Raw genomic sequence first — 18,328 nt, 5'->3', positions numbered from 1 at the left:
TCCTTCTCTGGGAACTGATGCCTACTGATCATATGTCCAATGTGCTTGAGAAGAAGTCTCTTTATCTTCCCTTTTAGGAGCATTTTGTCTGTACAAAGGGGCTTCATAAAGTTCATGGACAAATTCCAGTATCTTTTCATTTCATTTTTCCATAAAATTTTTGAAGCCCTCTTGTATTTCTTCCAACATGGTTAGTTTGGTGACTGCATAGAAATGCTAGGAATGGAATAACCTTTGCAAAGTATGTTCATAGACATTTCATTTATGCTTTATAGCATCCATATGAGGGTAGGTGTTAATATCTCCATTACAGGCAGAAATTGAAGACCTAGTTAAATGATTTGCCTAAGGCCACCTGGTTAATGAGTGACACAGATAGAACCTGAATCCCATAAGATCTTCTCATTCAAATTTCATACAAGTTTCACCATGATGCTGTATTGGGAGAATGTAACAATCTATTTAAGAGGGCCATGAAGGGCCAAATACGACAATGAGCATGGGGAATATTGAGGACTCGTTGAAGAAATTTCACATTGAATTAATAGTACTGTGTAAAATTGCAAACTGCAGGTGGAGCGTTAGTACAAAGGCTAAACGTATTGGTTTCGATGCCTGATGGCCTGGGTTTGTACTCTTGCCCTTCACTAAAAGCTACATGGCTTCGTGCAAATTACATAACATGCTGGTGCCTCCTGCTCATTTACTGGTGAATCAGTGATTTAATATAGATAAAGAACTCAGAAGTTTGGGGAAATATGGTGCATTGGTTATACTTTTTAATTGTTATAGGCATACTGGTTTATGTTGGGGCATTTGGTTACCCAAATGGGTTGCATCAAGGAAAGACTAGGTCTAATGACCTTAATTTGGAGGCCAGTTGAGTTGTAACTGAACTCTCAGGTGTGGCAGTGACCCTGGAGATAGCGAGGACAGGACTTTTGCTCATCAGGGACAGAGGTGACTCAATAGCATCTAACAGCAGCATCAACACTGATCATGAAATCAACTATGTATACTATGCCCCCCATTTTTTCCATTCTGTCTCCTTCTCTTACCCACTTTGAAGAGGGAAAATAGTTACGAGCACAATGAGGATGATCATGATAGGCTAAAAATGATAGGGGAGGACCCAACGTTGGCTTTTCTGCCATTTTTCTTAGACGTCTCCTTGCCTCATTGTTGTTGTTGAGGACTGACCCATAGCGACCCTGCACAGGGTTTCTGAGGCTGTAAATCTTTACGGAAACAGAAAGCCTCATCTTTCTCCCGTGGAACAGTTGTAGTTTCCAACTGCTGACCTTGAGGTTAGCAACCCGATTAGTAACCACTATGTTACCAGAGCTCCTTGTTGTTGTTGTTGTTAAGTATCATGGAGTCAGTCCGACTCATAGTGACCCTGCACAGGGTTTCTGAGGCTGTAAATCTTTACGGGAGCACGCCTCATCCTTCTCCCGTGGAACCAATGGTAGTTTTGAACTGCTGACCTTGAGGTTGGCAGCCCAACTTGTAACCACTAGGTTACCAGAGCTCCTTAGGAAAGCTGAAATCATCTCCGTAGACTCCCTTCTTGGGAGGAGTAACTTTGTACAGACTGAGAATTACTGTCCAGAAAAAGGCTACATGTTGGGGCTTGAGAGAGTTCTTTTCTTTCTTTTGTTGAGTTGAGGCTAGAAGGCTGAGAGTCCATCGTGCCTGCAGCAGGACTGGACAGGAGTTTCCGATTAGAAGCATGACAACATGCACTGTTAGGGTGTTTCGGAGAGTACGACAAAAGGGTCCTATACTTCTATTCTCCACTGAGCTCGAATGGTGGGAAGCAGATGGTCTGAGCTTGTAGTGATAGGTCAGGACCAGATCACAAACTAGCTGACAGGTCAGACTGCAGAGTTTAGTTAGACCTTATCCTGAGAGTTATGGGAACCATTTGTCTTGTGAGTTTGGGAATTAATTGATTACATTTGCTTTGGGGAATCATTCTAGACTAGAGGGTGTGAAGGGCAGATGGGAATTGATAAGAAATATGTGAGGACCGTAGTTTAGGGAAGTGGAAGAGAAATAATTAGGGCCAAAGCCAAGATAGTGACAACAGGAAGGCTGAGCAGAGGACGTGTGTGTTTGGGGGGCTGCATAAAACACGGTTCCAGCTATCCTACTTAAAAATAAGGGGTATGAGTGAGATGTCAATTGACAGTTACCCTTGTGGTATAAAAGAGACGAACTTTGAAAAATTTCTGAGAGAATGACATAAAAAGGAGGCAGACACAGCTGGGATAACTTCAAGGGCCCTAGAATGAAAGGATGGGCAATGCATAGCTGGTGACACATTTTGAAATCAGGTTGTTGAGGCTTCAGAGTGGGTGAGAGGAGGAGACAGTCAGGAGAGGGAGCAATGTTTGGTGAAGAGGAGGGATTTGGGGGTCATGGAGAAGGAAAGTGGTAGAGTAATGAAGGATAAGCATGAGGCATAAGACAAGCAGAAAGCTGTTAGAAAAGGAAGCTGAGCTCCCGTCAGAAAGGGCTGTTGGTGTGTGAGGTGTCTGAAGTGCACAGTGGAGGAAAGAAAAGAGAAAGAAGAGCTTTCATTGAATAAGACAGAGGCAGAGACGAATGCAGAAGAAATAACAGGCCAATTGTAAGTGGGATACAAGTTGTAGAATGTGGGGAGACACAGGAGAGAGGAGGGAACCGAATACTTGTGATAAAGCTGGCAAACAGTCAAAGGCCGCCAGAGAGAGGAGAGGGGGACAAAGGAGGCTTGAAAAGTTAAATGACACCACATCACTATGGGCAGAACACCCCTCAAAGGAACAGGCAGCACAAATAGTGTGAAATACCCAAGGTTTGCAGCGCTCTAGGAGAGAAAAAGCTGGTTATAATTTTAGTTTAAGGAACCAGACGGCTGATGGACATATTCTGGGTTAATGGGGACTATAGGCTAGTCAGCAGAAGCCTCATGTAAGGACAAGATTCTTGTTTAGCATACATAGGGTGGATGGGTGAAAGGAAATCTTTTTAAAAGATATATGATCTCAATGCTTATTTATTTGGAAAGGGGGGAAAATCACATTTACTTATGAACAATGCTCTACCCACAAGGCACAAGGAAAAATGTGAAAGGGAAAATGGACGCAAGGATATAAGCCCTTAGCTGTATGAAGGGGAAACAGTAGTACTGGGAGGGGATTTTAGGATTTCATTGTATCTGAAAATGGAGATGAAGTAACTTCTTTGAAGATTACATTTGGAAACTGTTGTAAGGCTTGGGAAAGAAGACCGGAGGGATTATGGCAGATCATTTCTGGGTGTAGTCAACTAATCTTAATAGCAAATGTGTTTCTTGACTTTCTCTAGGGATGAATAGGGTACCGGGTATTTTGACCTTTGAGATTGTGTAAAATGGGTTCAAAAGGTTACTGTGATGAATAAAAGAAGGGTGGTACCTAAGACCCCACACACAAACACATTCACCCCCATATGTATACATACACATATATATAACATATGTGCATATGTAACATATATAAGGGAGTTTTAAGAAATTCATGGAAAAGTGGAATTAAAAGATAATGAAATTTTTCATGAACTTTTTGAAGGCTTGTGTGTGTGTGTAACACATGATTTGGAAATAGCATCTCAAAGTGCAAAAGGTATGTTGAAATTCCAAAGTGGAAGGTGGGCCACTGAGAACTTCCCTTGTCCATGCTGTTGTTGTTAAAGTGCTATCAAGTTAGTTTCAACTCATAGCGACCCTGTACAGGGTTTCCAAGGAGTGCCTGATTGGTTTGAACCACTGACCTTGTAGTCCAGACCAACTTTGTGGCCTATTGCTTTATCCCAGGAAAGCCATATTTCTCATGTGGTGCTAAAGGATAATGCGCTGGACCTCAAGGTCAGTTTGAACCGCAAGGTCGGTGGTTCAAACCCACCAGCTTCTCCTTGGAAACTCTATACAGGGTTGCAATTGGTCAGAACTGACTTGACACTTAACAACGAGTGACGATGCTAACACTAACCTTCTTCTCTCTACCATCCTTGAGGATTTACCCTTTTCCCGACCCTTGCCTGCCTTTCGCACATGTAGTTTTGGTCAGACCTGGCGAGAATTTACAGAAGTGGATGTTACTGTGCCCGTCTTCCATTGAAGTAACTGAATCTTGGAGAGGTTCAATGACTAGCCTGCAGTACCTCTGTTAGGAAGTGGAGGAACCAGGTTTAGACCCTTTTCTCGTTAAATCCATAGTCTTACTCTCAGTTTCAGAGTGGAGAAATACTAGAGTGTTGGGTAATATCTTTAGAAAACAGGGCGAAACAGATCATTCCAGTTCCACCGTAAGGATTCTCCCTGCCACCAAGCCAGACCTCCGAGGACAGCAGAACCAATGTGATCAGAAGACAACTCATAAACGTGCCCCTGAAGGAAAGTCACAGTAGCTTTGATCTGCAGTTAAATGCTGCTTCGTCTTTAGATTTACAAAGTCTCTTTACTTTTAAAAATAAATAAAATAAAACTAGTGGACTGTGTTTTGTTTCGCTTCTCTATTTGAAAAGTCTGGTGTGCTGAGCATGAGATGTGTGTATTTTAGACCAGAAGATCCTCTGTGGAAGGAAGTTGTACTTTATAAAGAAGTTGTTGTTATGTGCCGTCAAATTGCTTCCAACCCATAGTGACCCTGTATAGGGTTTCCAAGGAAAGGCTGGTGATCTTGAACCACCAACCTTTTAGATCAAACCGACTTTGCAGTCCAGCTCATTAACCCACAGTGCCACACCAGGACTCCTTATGGGGAAGAGAGAGACCAATATTTCAGGAACCAGGACCCAACTAAGTGACTCCTTTGGTCTTTTGAAGCTCAGTGTCTTCACCTGCAAGTTGAAGGTGTTGATCCATTTGATAATGTAGGGTCCTCTTGTGACTAATTTTCCAGGGCAATCCTATAACAATTTTAAAAAGCAAGCAAACAAAAAACAAACAAAACGGTTGTCATCTAGTCAGTTCCAATTTATGACAATCTCAAGTGCGTCCATGTAAAACTGTGCCCCATCGAGTTTTCAATGGCTGATGTTCTCAAATTACATTGCCAGGTATTTGTTTCATGGTGCCTCTGTGTAGACTCAAACCTTTGACCTTTCATATAGCATCTAAGCACATAGATAGTTGCACTAGAATTCTGTCTGCTTTATGGAAACAGGCAAAACAAAAGCTTTCTTTGAAGAAGTCTCTTGGGGATGGGTGGGGCAAATGGATATTTTATTGTCCTGCGGTATAATTATGTCCACTGGCCTGGGCGGAGGATGGTGGGGGGCAGGTCTTGAAGGCTAAGGACTATGTCTTATTTATTTATTTATTTTTCTTTCAATCCTCAGGTCTAGGACTGTGTGTATTAAGTGAGCAGAGAGTGAAGAAATGGTTGGATACCATTCATAATATTTATGAAGTGTTTACTACTATGTGCTAAGCACTTGACTTTCATTACTTTGCTTAGCTCTGGCAACTACCCAGTGAGCTAGGGGCTCTTTGTTCTCCCATTTTATGTGCAGACATAGACACTGAACAGTCCAATTGCCCACCCAAGGCTTCACAGCTAGAGAGTAACAGAGTTGGAATCACAACCTTGACTGTTTCCAACTTCATAACCCATGCTCTTAACTCACTGGAATGTGTGTCTCTCAGGGAGAATTCTAAGGACACATTTAAATGCCTCCCAAGTGGAGTGAGCAGTGAACCATTCATTCTCTTCATCACAATGAAATCAGTGATTGAAACCAAGCTCCATTTGGTAATCTCCATGGCACCTTGCCATTTGGAAGGCATCTTTATTGGAAAATGCTACCATATGGCTAGACTTACACTACACTTTGTTCTAACCCAATAACTTTTGAAGCCCCTTCTCTTTCCAGTTCCCTGCCCTTGAAACCTTTATTCTATCCCTACTGAACTATATATTGTCTCATTTAGAGCATCATGCTGTCTCTTGCCTCTGGACTCCGCCATCCTGAAATGTAATTACAGGTTTTCTGCTCTGTCTTCTCAACCCAACTGTGTCTCCTTAAAGGCAGGGGCTATGTCTTACTTACCTCCACCTCATCAAGGGCTGGCCAAAGGCCAGCACGTGGTAGTTTCTAGGTAAATGCTTGCTGATGATTCTGGAGTCAATTTCCTCATGCTCATAATTTGTGTAGAGAAATTCCTGTTTGGAGATTGTTGCCACCGTGCGTTGTCTTTTCTTATACAACCCAGTTTGTGCTCGGGCCTTTGAATTTCTCTGAGATTCTGAAGCACTAAAAGGAACTAACACAAATCTAGGAGGGATTTCAAGAAAGGTTTGGAATTCAAAGCTATCCTATTGCTCTTTTTCAAAATGTAAGAACATGGTTTATTTGTGTGGATTTGCAATCCCTCCATTCTTCATCTGAACAAGGAAAACACATGGTCCACCATGGAACCCCTGAAAAGTTGTCTCCTATTGCTATGGTTGACCTTGAGCTAGACATTCTATTTTGTGTGCTGCTCATCATTGAAGACCTGGTTCTGCATAACCCACCACGTCTTCTCAAAGAGCACATTATAGCAAAAGACACTACTTGCATTTCTAACATGCTTTATAGCTTCTTTGCTGTAGATCCTCACTGATTTCTCAAATCACATAGGCTCAGGAGTAAGAGCTGATGAGCCCAGGAAAACTTTGAGGTTCAGAGAAGGAAAGGGATATTTCCAGGTCTTGAAGCTGATAATTTGGAGAGCAGAGTCTCTGCAATCTCTGCTATACTAGGAAAACCCTTCTGTATGCTGGGCAAGATACCCCAACTTGATAATCAGAGCAACAAACTTTAGCAGGATTACTACACTGAAAGATCAGCTTTGTTGGATGGCCAAAGGAACTAGTGTGTGGTAGGACCCTCTAACTGCAGCTTCCAAATGAATGACTCTGTCATTTCCCCAAACTGCAACCTCTTTGTAGTCTCAAGTGCATGCATTTCACTGTCTGACCACCAGCTTCCTTCCTCTAGTATATACTGCCATCTCATTAAATACCATGCGTGGTCTGTTCTGCACCTTGGTATGCCTAGTCCTCACCTTGCTCTGCTTTTATGAGAAAGCTCTTGTACTTTCTAATGTGTTGTGTAATTTACTTCTTTTTTAGATTTGTTTATTGACTGCCCCTGCTCAATAGAACGTTAGATTTCTGAAACAGGGGTCTTTTTGCTCATTGATGTATATAGAATGTGCTTGTAGTGGGCAGAATAATGGGTCCTCAAAGATGGCCACACCCTAATCCTTGGAACCTGTGAATGTATTACCCTATATGGCAAAATAATCTCTGTACATAGAATTCAGGTAAAGGAGCTTGGCGTGAGGACTCCACAGTTTGTTTGTGGTGACCAGAATGAAGTGGCAACATCTGCCTTCATTCAGCATCTAAATTTCTAAACAGGGGTTGGAAGATCATGCAATGAGGTCATCCTAAGAGCAGACGCTGTCATAAGGTCTCTGAGAGCAATGAAACAGATGTTTAATTTTTGATGGTGACATCAGTACTTAGTTGTTAATAGCCAGGGGTGTGGGTATGGGAGGAAAAACGATAAAGTCATATCCTTAGAAATTTGACTGTACAGACAGATTTATGTCAGTGGATTTTGGAGGCTTGTTTCAGGGCAAGCTAGCCAAGGCAGATGGTGTGTGTGTGAGACAGTGTCCTCATATAAATTCCCCATTGAAAGCTTTGCTAGAATGTGGTAGGTACTCTGCCTGGACCAGGACAGAATGCACAAAAGGAGAGAGAGTAGTATGCAATCTGCACAAACAATGTATATTCAACTGGGTACCAAACTGTATTTATAGACGTCAGTGCCTCATCAGTATTTGAAGAGCAACATCTTCTGTATAAAAATACCTGAGCGCCTTATGCTTTATGCTCTGGACTCCAAAATGATTACACTATCTCCATGACTAGTTGTAAGAAGCCTAGATTGATTACCCAAGGCTGTTTCCCGCATCTTGGTTTCCCTCTCACCTGACAGATACCAGTCTCCATTTAGTCCATTATCTTCTGCGTTGGAATTGGAAAAATAAGCTAAATCAGAGCAGTGTTTCTTGAGTTATAAAACCAACCATGTGAAGATGCTTCGAATGCCGTTATGCTTGTACATAACTAAGAGCCAGCTCCTAGCGGTAATTTTGCAGGTGATTAGCCTGTCATGTAGAAGCACCCCTTCGGGAATGACAAAGGAACACGCAGTTGTATTTCTCCACAATAAGCAGATTACTCCAGGGAATTTCTCTCTCCTTACCCCCTCCCGTTGAAAGTCTTACTGATAATTTAGAGTGGGGTCAGATGGAAGCTTAGAGGAGGTATAGGGGACTTATAACTATCAACTCTTACCTTTCCAAGGTGATCAGAAAGTGGGTTGAGGTAGTGAGTGATACATGGAGTGTTCTAGAGCTGCTTTGAGGCAGATTTAAACACAGTTCGCTGTTGGGAAGAGCTTTTGATGTGTGTTTGACGAACTCCTCTTTATCCTGCATGTCATAAATCAAAGGCTGCCTCCTCTATGAAGCCTCTCCTCATTTTGCCAGACAGACCCAGACATTGGCTGCTGCTAGATCATATTCATGAGTGCACTTGGTCCTGGTTTATCTGCATCCCCACTTGATTGAACCCTGTAAGGGCGGAGAGCCCTATGCTGTTTCATCCTCCGGTCCCTACTACTCCACATTCAGTAATAATAACATTGAGCATGGTATTATGATCACTGTGTCCCAGACTTGATATTAAGCTTGATGCTGTTGTTAGGTGCTGTTGAGTCGATTGTTACTCATGTTAACCCAATGTGACAGAGTAGAACTTCTACGTAAGCTTGCAAGGCTATGAATTTCAGAAACAGATTGTCAGGCACAGCTGTACTCTGGGTAGATTCACACTGCCAACCTTTCGGGTAGTCGTGAGTAAGTTGTATCATTCAGGGTCCCATTGTAATCAGCAATGTATCTGAATAAAATATACCTTCCTAAATTCCACTCACTCACTCACTCATCTATGCCAAGAAATTTGGAAGACAGCTACCTGGCCAACTGATTGGAAGAGATCCATAAATGTGCCCATTTCAAAGAGAGGTGACCCAATGAAATGCAGAAATCATCAGATAATATCATTACTAAAGATAATTTAAATTTGGCTGCAGGAAACAAGTCAGATCAGATGAGGAAGTAGAATGAGGGATATCATTGTTGGCGTCAGATGGATCTTGGCAGAAAGTAGAGAATAGCAGAAAGATGTTTACCTGTGCTTTATTGACTATACAAGGGTCTTTAATTGGTATATCGTGGCAAGCTGTGGACAACACTGTGGAGAATGAGTATTCCAGAACACTTAATTGTGCTCATGAGGAACCTGTACACAGACCAAGAGGCAATTATTAGAACAGAATAAAGGAACATTGAGTGATTTAAAATTACTAAAGGTGTGCACCAGGGTTGTATTTTTTCACAATATTTATTCAATCTGCATGCTGAGCAAATAATCCGAGAAGTTGGACTATATGAAGAAAAATGTGGCATCAAGATTGTTTGGAAGACTCATTAACAACCTGTGATATGAAGATGATACAACCTTGCTTGCTGAAAGCAAAGAGGATTTAAAATAATTACTGATGAAGATCAAAGACCACAGCCTTTGGTATGGCTTACATCTCAATGTGAAGAACACAGAAATCCTCACCACTGGACTAATAAAAAACATCAAGATAAATGGAGAAAACATTGAAGTTCCATTTTGTTGAGATCAACCATCAACACTCATGGAAGCAGCAGTTAGGAAATCAAATGACATACTACATTAGGCAAATTTACTGTACGAGACCTTTTTAAAGTGTTCAGGAGTAAAGATGTCAGAGGACTAAGGTGTGCCTGACCCAAACCATGGTATTTTCAATAGCTTCATATGCATGTGAAAGTTGGACAGTGAATAAAGAAGACCATAGAAGAATTGATGCATTGAATTATGGTGTTGGAGGAGAATAGTAAAAGTTCCATGGACTGCCAAAAGAACAAACAAATCTGTGTTGGAAGAAGTACTGTCAGAATGTTCCTTAGCAGCCAGGATGGCCGAACTTCATCTCTCATACTTTGGCCATATTATCAGGAGGGACAAGCCCCTGGAGAAGGACATCATGCTTGGTAAATGGTGGGTCTGCGAAAAAAAGGAAGACCCCTAACGAGATGGGTTGGTGCAGTGGCACCAGCAATGGGCTCAAGCATAGCAATGATTGAGAAGTTGGTGCAGGACCGGCCTTCGTTTTGTTCTGTTGATGAGTCAGTACCAACAACAATAAATTCCATTAATTAGAAAAATGGTCTGTCTATTCCTGCACCTGCGTTTCCTCATTTGTGAAAAAAAACAAACAAATTTTTTTTTGTCTTGCAGACGTAAGGACTGGTTATAATGTATCTGAAGCATCTTGCATGAAGTCTGACTTCTGTTTGTTGTTATTGTTAGGTGCCATCAAGTTGGTACCTACCCATAGCGACCTTATACACAGCAGAATGAAACACACTGCCTGATCCTGGGCCAACCTCACTACTGTTGCCACACTTGAGTCCATTGATGCTGCCACTTGGCCAATCCATCTCATTGGGGGTCTTCTTTTTCTCTGACCCTCCACCTTACCAGATAACGATATCCTTCTCTAGCGACTGGTCCCTCCTGACAATATGTCCAAAGTATGAGAGACAGAGTCTGGCCATGTTGGCCTCCAAGGAGCACTCTGGCTGCACTTCTTCCAAAACAGTTCTGTTGGTTCTTTTGGCAGTCCATGGCACTTTTCAGTATTCTCCTCCAACACCACAATTCAAAGGCATCAGTTCTTATACGGTCTTCCTTATTCACTGTCCAATTTAGCATGCATATGAGGTTATTGAAAATACCATGGCTTGGATCAGGTGCACCTTACTCCTCAATTGTGCCTTAGTCTCAACATTAGTCCAGGGAGGCAGACTTACGGGCAACCAACAGAATTGCTACCAACAGAAATAACAGGACCCAGTGTGGTGTGATGGGATACCAGTAAAGTCTGTACAGAGAAGGTAGCCTTGAGCTGTGACTTATTATAGAAATTGGGGCATGGAAGGAAGTCCAGTCTGAGGAGGGAAATGTGTGTACCCTGACCTGAGGATGGAGCTGGTTGTGGGTGGTGAGGGAGTAGGGGCTACATGGAGGAATATGCTGGAAGGACAGTATGGGGTCAGGTGGGGGAGTACCTGTCTTGAAAGGCCATGGAGAACCATTGCTTATGTTTTAGAAACTACATGTCAAGCTTCCATTTACTTTGTATCAAGTGGAACCAGGTGGCAGGAACTCAGAATGAACAGAGGAAAATTAGTTGGATATGAGGAAATAACATAGCAGGATAGCATGGTAACATAGGCAAGCAACCAGGAAGGCTGGGAGGAGGAATTGGGCATGGGAAAGATTCAGTAAACATTGTTTTTGTTGTTGTTATAGCGACCCTATGCACAACAGAAGGAAACACTGCCCCGTCCAGGGCTAACCTCACAATTGTTGCCACGCTTGAGCCCATTGATGCTGCCACGTTGTCAGTCCATCTCGCCGGGGGTCTTCCTCTAGTTAATTATTCCCCAGGAAACATTGCTGGGGGAGAATCAATTAGATTTGGGGGCTAGATACATGTGAAAGCTGAGGAGTGGGGATAAACTGAGGTTTACCTATCTGCTTACAGCCTTAGCTTTGGAGAATGTTGTTGTTATTAGCTGCCACTGAGTAAGCACCCACTCATGGTGATCTCATGCCCAGTAGAACAAAATGCTGCCCAGTCCTGTGCCATCCCTACAATTGGATTACAGGGTGGACCACTGTGATCCAGAGTTTCTTGGCTGAATTTCAGAAGTAGATCACCAGGCCTTTCTTCTTATTCCTTCTTAGTTTGTAGACTCCACTGAGACTTTTCAGTATCATAGCCACATACACACCTCCACTGACACAGATGTGGTGGCTACACATGAGTTGCCTTGTCCAGGAATAAAAATCAGACCTTCTGCATGGGAGACAAGAAGTCTACCATTGAACCATCTTGCTCTTGTGGGGAAGTGCTGTCAAGTTGGTAGTGAACCTGTATGTGGTTTCTGAGGAGTGGCTGGTGGGTTGAGCCATCAGCCATGTGGTTCAAACCTACCTTGTGGTCCTGTGCTTTATCCTACAGCATGATACCAAGCCTTCTCATTGAACCATACAGGTATCAATAATAAGATAAGGAATGCAGGAGAGAAAAAGCATTTGAGCTATCTGGGGACAGGCTCATGTGTCTGACCTTGCCAAAAGTGCTTCCCTAACTTTTTCTCCCTTCCTCCTTGTTATTATTGTACCAATCCTTGGAATTGGTTGTTTCTGCCATAGTATATGTTAGTTACTCAGGACTGCTATAACATAAATACCATAAGTGGATGCTTTTAACTAACAGACATTTATTTTCTCACAACCCAGGAGGCTGGAGTTCCAAGTTCAGAGTGCCGACTTTGGAGGAAGGTTCTTGTCTCTTTTCAGCATCTTTAGGCCCTGAATTCCTGAGTTAGAGTCTCAACCCCTAAGGTTCATAGTTCAGCTGGCGACAGACATAGCACCTCTATGCTGGGTCTTTTTATACGTGTTCCAACATTCTCTTCATTCCACTACAATTAATTTAGTTTAAAAGAGAAGGCAAAGACAAAGTAGCAACAATTTTAGTAAGCAGTGACATGCTTACTATTCTCCTTTTGGGTTCGTGAATAAGGCTTTTAGACATATGTTCTTAGCCCACCTCCATGTCACTGAGACATTCTGTGCTGCATTGCCAAATTTCGTACATTTCAGTGACTCCTTCTTCTCCCTAAAGCATTGCTAAAAATAAGAAAACTCACAGAAAAGCATATGTTGTGACTCGCCTTTGATTTGGGCACAGATCATCCGAGTGTGAAAACAAAATTGGTTGCTCTATCCTCCTCCTGTGGATTTGCATCTGTACTACCCTTACTGGAGGACTTTATAACTTAGGTTTGATGGGATTTGGCAATTTTACAAAGACACTTAATGCTCAGTACCTCATGTGATACTTATGGGAGACATACCAAGGTAGGCAGGGTGATGATTTCATACCTGTTTTATAGTTGAGAAAACAGAAATTCAGATTAGATGTGCTACATCTACAGGGTTTTAAACTAGCTCTTCAACTCTGAAACTCTGTGTGTGTGTATGACTGCTTGCCTCTCATTTTGAGGTTGTCTTTAGCAGTTTTACTGTTACTACTGAACTAAATTTGGGACTGTGGGTGTCAGTAAAATGACTATTATTGTTGCTACTCATTTGGAAACACGTTCACTTTGGTAGATGGGGTCACGCATATGGAGTGCCAGTATTGAATTGTCATGAGATTGAGGTGAATGTGAGACCCATTTGTCTCTCCAAAACCTACCTTCACCTTGCTGTCTGTCCCAGCAGGCTGAATGGTGTGCCTCTGTTAACATTCTTGCCCTTTGACATCTGGGGAACACTTGCAGGAGGCTGATGAAGGGGCATGAGTGATGTTGGGGAATTCATTCCCATCTCTTTCACTTCGGGATCACAACAGCTGGCTGTTTTTTTCCACCAGAGGTCACAGCTCTTGAAGAAGGGTCTCTCTGTCTTTTGGTTCTGGTGACAGTTCCCTTTGGTGTATCTTTATTATCTAGTGCTGATACAGCAGAAATATCACAAGTCAATGGCTTTACCTAACAGAAATATATTCTTCCGTACTTTGTTGTTTTTAGGTGCTGCTGAGTCAGTTTAGATTCATAGGGTCTCTGTGCACAATAGAACAAAACACTGCCTGGTCCTGCGCTACCCTCACAATTGTTGTTACACTTGAGCCCATTAATGCTGCCACTGTGTCAATCCATCTTATTGGCTGCCTACCTCTTTTTCACTGACTCTCCACTTAACCAAGCATTGTGTCCTTTTCCAGTCACTGGTCCCTCAATAATAGGTCTAAAGTTCGAGACACCGAGTCTCACCATCCTGGCTTCTAAGGAGCATTCTGATTGTACTCCTTCCAAAACGGATATGTTTGTTCTTCTGGCAGTCCATGGTACTTTCAATATTCTCCTCCAACACTCAAATTCAAATGCATCAGTTCTTCTGTGGACTTCCTTATTCATTGTCTAACTTTCATGTGCAAATGAGGTGATTGAAAATATCATGGCTTGGGTCAGGCTTATTTTACTTCACAAGGGGCACTTTTGCTCGTCAACACTTTAAAGAGGTCTTTTGCTGTATATTTGTGTAATAAAGTTGTTGTTTGCTTGCACTTTAAATCATTTTTTAAGATTACTGATGCTACAGAGGTGCTATGAGTCAGAACCGACTGAATGGCACTTAACAACAACAACAACAACAACAAGATCAATTCCAGACCAGTTAAACTAGCGTCTCTAGGGGTGCAACCAAGATATTTTATTTTTTTATTTGTTTTGAAAGTTTTGATTTACATAGTCACTTAAAGAAAAACAACGATTTCAAGATGAGCAAAAAGCATTTACTTCATTGTTAAAATCCATTATCGATAAATAGGTAACATAGTGGTTATGAGTCAGGCTGCTAGCTTCAAGGTCAGCAGTTCGAAACTACCAGCTATTCTGCGGGAGAAAGATGAGGCTTTCTGCTCCAGTAAAGATTTACAGCCTCAGAAACCCTGTACAGGGTCGCTGTGGGCTAGAAGCGACTCCCTGGCACACCACCACCACCAACAGCATTATAGCAGTCCAGTGCTTATTCTAAAATATTCATGGAAAAATTCCAGTATCTTTTTCTTTCTTTCTTTCCCTTTGTGGTATGTTTATTTTTCTACCTGGGATGTGAACATTGTAGACATGGGTCTGAAAAATTAGCTGCGCTGAAACTCTCCGATCAATTGCAAAACAGAGGGCTGCTGGCCATAGAGAGAGGGGGGTGTGTTGGTTCCAGACCAGCTCCCCACAAGAAACATGTGGTCTAAGCCCACAACCTGAGGCTGCTCTAGGCAGGCTGGGCCAGGGCCAAGACGGACCAATCCCAACAGGGGATGTTGCTGAACATGAATTTATTGGCTCCTGGCTTCACGCTTGCTGTTGCTTGATGAAGTTGATCAGCCCATTGGTGGAAGAATCATGAGAGGTCACCGGGGTGTTGCTATCCAGTTCAGGTTCAGTCTTCTTAGCCAGCTGTTTCCCACTGGTCAAAGCTGGTGCTGTCCCAGATGATGCCCTGAATGAAAACCTTGTGCTCATACATGGTGATCAAAGCCCAAGAATGAATGACATGAGCTTGGTGAACACAGTGGAATTGGCTGGATGATTGCCTTCAAAGACCTTGTGTGGTGGCAACAGCTTCTCTAAGTCCTCTGGACTTTTTCCCGTGGCCTGGAGCTCTTTCTGGGCCTCTTCTCTCATTTCCCCCTTCATCAGGACCTCAGTCTAGGCTGCGAAGTTGGCCAGACGGATCTTGTGATGCAGTCCCTACCGTCTTGGGTGCTGGGTCTGGACTGGAATGAGGAAGTCGCAGAGTATTATCTTGGTACCTTGGTGGATAACCTGGTAGAAGCTATGCTGGCCATTGGTCCCTGGCTTTCCCCACAAGATGGGACCTGTTGGGTATTCCTCATGGGTGCCAGACTTGGTGATGGGCTTCCCATTGGATTCCATGCCACCCTGTTGGAAGTAGGCAGCAAAGCAGTGCAGGTACTGGTCATAGCGCAGCATGGCTATTGTTTCATACCCAAAACAGTTGATGGACCAGATACCCAGAAGATCCAGCAAGACTGTTGTTGTTGTTGTTGTTAAGTGCCGTCGAGTCGGTTCCGACCCATAGCGACCCTGTACAAGGTTTCCGAGGGTGTAAATCTTTACGGGAATAGAAAGCCTCATCTTTCTCCCGCGGAGCAGCTGGTAGTTTCGAACTGCTGGCCTTCAGGTTCGCAGCCCGATTCGTAACCACTACGCTACCAGAGCTCCTTTCATTCTTATCCTGGGGCGTGATATGAAAGTGCTGGCCCATCCAGTGAGCCCACCCCCCCCAAAGCAGATGCTCAAAGTTGTTAAATGGAGAGTCTGATGGCTGACCACAGAGAGACCATCCTCCTACCCAATCCCAGAACTCAAACAATTTTTGAGGAACAATTCCAAACTCCTTCACTTTGGTCGTGTTGGTAGACAGGGCAACAAAGTGCTTTGCAGCTGCAGAAGGACCCTTTGCTAACATGAGGACCCCTTCACGTCTGCGTATTTATGATGGTCTCTAGAATGACAAAGGTCTTGGAGACAATGATGAACAGGGAGGACTCGGGGTCTAGGGAGGCAAGGGTTTTGGTAATGTGGGTCCCATCCATGTTGGAGCCAAACAAACCAGATGTGGGGACCACCTGAAGAGTATGACTTAAGGTCTACAGTTACCACGAGGGGTCCCAGATCAGAGCCACCATGCAGATGTTGACAACATCCATAATGGGCTTGCCTGTGTAGCCCTTCCAGTCACCACTGTGCATGGACACTCTGCCAGAAAGACTTCATCTTGTCCAGTACCCTGTTGACCTCTAGCATCACATCCTTGCCGTCTACCAGAATGGGCCATGTGCAGTACTGCTTGGTCCTCAGTGAAGTTGATCATCTCAATTTTAAACATGAGATCCCAGGCAGCCTCCACACCCCTGCACTTGGCCAGGTCCATCAGTTTCTGCATTACTTCCTCTGTCACAATGTTCTTGGAGGAATCCAACAGAATCTGCCCATGGTTGGTGTTGAGGGTCAAGATGGAATAGTTGAAAGTGCTCCTTGTCAGAGTAGGAAAGGTGGTGCAGACTGAGCTCAGAGCTGTGCTCACAGTACCATCACTACAGCTTCTGGAACTGAGGATTCTGGGAGAGAGTAGCCATAGCAGGACCATTTGGGTACACAGACAGCGACTGACTAGGAGGAAGAGGAAGCCCAGTATCATTTTATTTTGTTTTTGATCATTTAAATGTCCAAAGGGCACACTTTGCAAGCCAACCTCCTGCCCGCAGCACACAACCTTACTCAGTCCATGGGCCTAGAGTCCCTAGCTGCTCCATCTCTTCACACCATTGCGTCTGTCACAATCTCCGCTGTCACCACCTTTCTGAGTAGGATCTCACATTCCACTCATGCTCTTCTCCCCTGATGGTTCCGGGGTCCTCTGTTCCTGAAATGAAAGATTAATTACTCTCCTCTTTTAGTTACACATGTGCTATAATTCCAGTTGTGACAATTGCAATTAGTCCTAACAATTACTTACAATTGAATCATAAAATCCTATCAGCATCATCCCCCATTCCCTTTCACCAGATCCACCTGGAAAAGAGTAAAACTATTCAGCTGGGACTGCACCCTACTCCCTTTCTTCTGAAACTAAGCACACACATGAAAGCTTGCAAGCCTGCCATGTTGTGCCTTTATCGCCCCACATTTTTGTTAGCCAGTGTCTAAATTGTCTGTCCCAGTCCCAGTGAGGTGCTGTGGGTTAATAAGCCAGACTGCAAAGCCATTTGAACTGCAAGGTCGGCAGTTCAAGCTCACCAGCTGCTCCTCGGAAACCCTATACAGGGTCGCTATGGGTCGGAAGCGACTTGACGGCACTTAACAACAACAACATCAACCCAGTTCTGGTGTGGAGCTGTTGGTTAATGTGCTGGACTGCAAAGTCTACTTGAACCAGGAGGCCTGCATGCAAGTTCACCAGCTGCTCTTTGGAAACTCTATACAGGGTAGCTATGTGTCAGAACCTGACTAGACGGCACTTAACAACAACAACAACAACAACAACAATCAACCCAGTGCACTGAGGAAACAAGCTTGATCCTTGATATGACAAATCCTTCCATTTCTAATGGAATTTTGAGCAACTGCATTCATAAGCAAAGGTTCAGTTCATCAAATTGCAGCAGTTTACACTTGCTCCTTGTATCAAACTTCTTTAACTTCATCTGGTCAAATGCTAGTCAGCTAGCCATCCAAACTGGCTCAAATGGGCACTATCTTCAAGTTTTGGAATTCATGCATGCCTCCCCACACTTCAGACTAGCTTGCCATTTCACTCTCAGCTCTAGCCCCTAGTGGCTAGGTCAGTGTCAACTGGTTTGGGAGTTCACCCATCTCCCTAAACTTCAGACCAGCCAGGCCCTTCCTCTTCTCATCTCAAGGTCATCAGGTGTCTGTGGAACATGGCCAAACTCAGCCCATGTCTTCATTGCTGCATTTCCCCCACTTTCACTCACAAGTAGAGCAGGGTGTTCACCAGCGAGCATACTAGACTGC

At 43.5% G+C, this 18,328-nt stretch overlaps 1 pseudogene; it reads right to left on the bottom strand.

Annotated features, from left to right (window-relative positions):
* LOC102842817 overlaps positions 1–16,929 on the bottom strand; it is a 62,228-nt pseudogene extending 45,299 nt beyond the window's left edge.
* Between the last annotated feature and the right edge of the window lie 1,399 nt (positions 16,930–18,328).

Source organism: Chrysochloris asiatica, unplaced genomic scaffold, assembly GCF_000296735.1.
Source record: "Chrysochloris asiatica unplaced genomic scaffold, ChrAsi1.0 scaffold00026, whole genome shotgun sequence".
Classification (NCBI taxonomy): Eukaryota; Metazoa; Chordata; class Mammalia; order Afrosoricida; family Chrysochloridae; genus Chrysochloris; species Chrysochloris asiatica.
Note: the sequence above shows the minus strand (reverse complement) of the source record. Positions and strands in the feature narration are given on the sequence as shown.